This window comes from Cydia amplana, chromosome 21 (genome assembly GCF_948474715.1).
Source record: "Cydia amplana chromosome 21, ilCydAmpl1.1, whole genome shotgun sequence".
In the NCBI taxonomy this organism is placed as follows: Eukaryota; Metazoa; Arthropoda; class Insecta; order Lepidoptera; family Tortricidae; genus Cydia; species Cydia amplana.
Genome location: NC_086089.1, coordinates 7,514,359 through 7,516,207, shown reverse-complemented (window position 1 = coordinate 7,516,207; position 1,849 = coordinate 7,514,359). Strand labels below are relative to the sequence as shown.

The 1,849-nt window shown below is 39.6% G+C and overlaps 1 non-coding gene across 1 annotated transcript; it reads right to left on the bottom strand.

The window, feature by feature from the left end:
* Positions 1-301: 301 nt before the first annotated feature.
* Positions 302-374, bottom strand: Trnak-cuu (transfer RNA lysine (anticodon CUU)). The gene has a single exon. It is a non-coding gene; the product is annotated as a tRNA-Lys (tRNA).
* Between the last annotated feature and the right edge of the window lie 1,475 nt (positions 375-1,849).

The window sequence follows — 1,849 nt, the reverse complement described above, 5'->3', positions numbered from 1 at the left end:
ACTTAAAATAAATTATTTCACACCGTGCACGAAATAAAGCACCAGATAATTATTAGAAAAATATAGATAGCGGTTATTTTTAAACACAATTTCTATTTAATAAATCGGATGGAAGTATAAAAAGTAGGTGAGTTAACTGTGACTTCACTACACACGTTTTCATACAAATTCCATATTAGCAAAAGAAGCTGATTTGACTAGTAGGAAAGTACCCGATTTTAATTTTTAACAACCAGAAACGTCTGCAAACGATGCTATTAAGCTTAGAATCAATTTAAGACCCCAAAACTGGAAAAATTACTGTCTTGGGTGAGACTTGAACTCACGGCCTCTGGATCAAGACTCCAGCGCTCTGCCATCTGAGCCACCAAGACCTCATTCTCATCCAGAGGCCGTGAGTTCCAGTCTCACCCACAAATTTTTCCACTTTTAAATTTACATGAATATTGTCTTTAGCTTTTGAACTGAGCTGTGTGTCTGTGGCACCATTGCTCTTACACGGCTGAACCGGTTTTGGGTAATTCTACAGCAATCTCATTCCCCTGGATATACCTATTCGCAAATTCCCAGGAGATTCCGCTAAGCAGTTCTGGTTGCTCATGGAGCTTGGCGCGGGTTACACTAAGGCCTGAGTGGACGCTCAGAGCGGAGCGTTCGGCGGGGCGTGCAGCGTGGCGTCGGGCTCACGCGTGCACTAAGGCCGCTCCTATACGCTTGCATTTGTTTAAGGTGAAGTGAGTTCAGAAAACGGACTTTTAAAATATTCGTAGCGCTTTTTTGGATCACCGTACAGCTGCCATGAGTTGTATAAGCAATCTTGAGGCCTTTTTCTAGGGAACTCAACGATTCGAACCCTAAGTTTTTGACTTTCGCTCGATAGAAAACAATCACGAACATAGGTCTAAAACGGACTTGAAATATTCGTAACAATTTTGGCACAAAAGATAAAGATATGAAATTTGCTTCTAATAACGCGCAATCTTATTCTTGATGGAACTCAGTGATTCCTTTTTTTTTTAAATGAACATTAAATAAATATTCAAAGACATGATATCAGCGGTCCCGTGCACGCAACTTCTTTGATTCAGATGGCCGCTGGCCTCGGACGAAGGCGGACGCATCGCGCTTTGGAGCTCCATGACAGCTTACTCTTGACAAATAAATCATGTACGTATACGAAAAAGTATACCAGTAGACAGTTTGTATTAAAAGAAATAGGGTAAATAGCTAGAAATAGGGTGGAGCTCGAGTCTCATTTTAAATTTGATTTGCTGTTATTTACGGGGCATAATGGTTGAAAAACGCAGTAAACTATCTTAAAACAATACGATTACAATATCATTTAAGTAATTTGCTCCTTGAAATCCCGCTTAAAATGAAAAAAGTTTGAAGACACATTTTTACTGATTGGAATTAATTTTCATTATGCTGGTATTAATATAGCGTCATTTTAAAAACGTTCCTACGTGACTTCTGTACGTCAATGAACTGTGATGACAGATGACAATTTTGTGATTTTGTATTTATGTTAGAGAACTTTTGTTCTTCAAATATTACCTATTAACATTCAGTGCCGATAACCCGACTATCGGGTATTTTATGATTTCGTTCCCAGGCCGGACGACCCGATAGTCGGAAACGTGGTACTACAGCTTTATATGACGACATTTTTACGGCCTATTTTGTTGCGGTTACATGCTGTTCTGCAAACCTTCATGAAATCAAGAAAAAATAAGCGGCTATGGTCTAGCCTCAGTCCTAGCGAGTTTTTGCGGCTTTTGAGACCGAGATATACTTACCTACGAGGCTTACAAGCCAAACCAGACCTCAGTGGTTTGTGTTTGTGGTT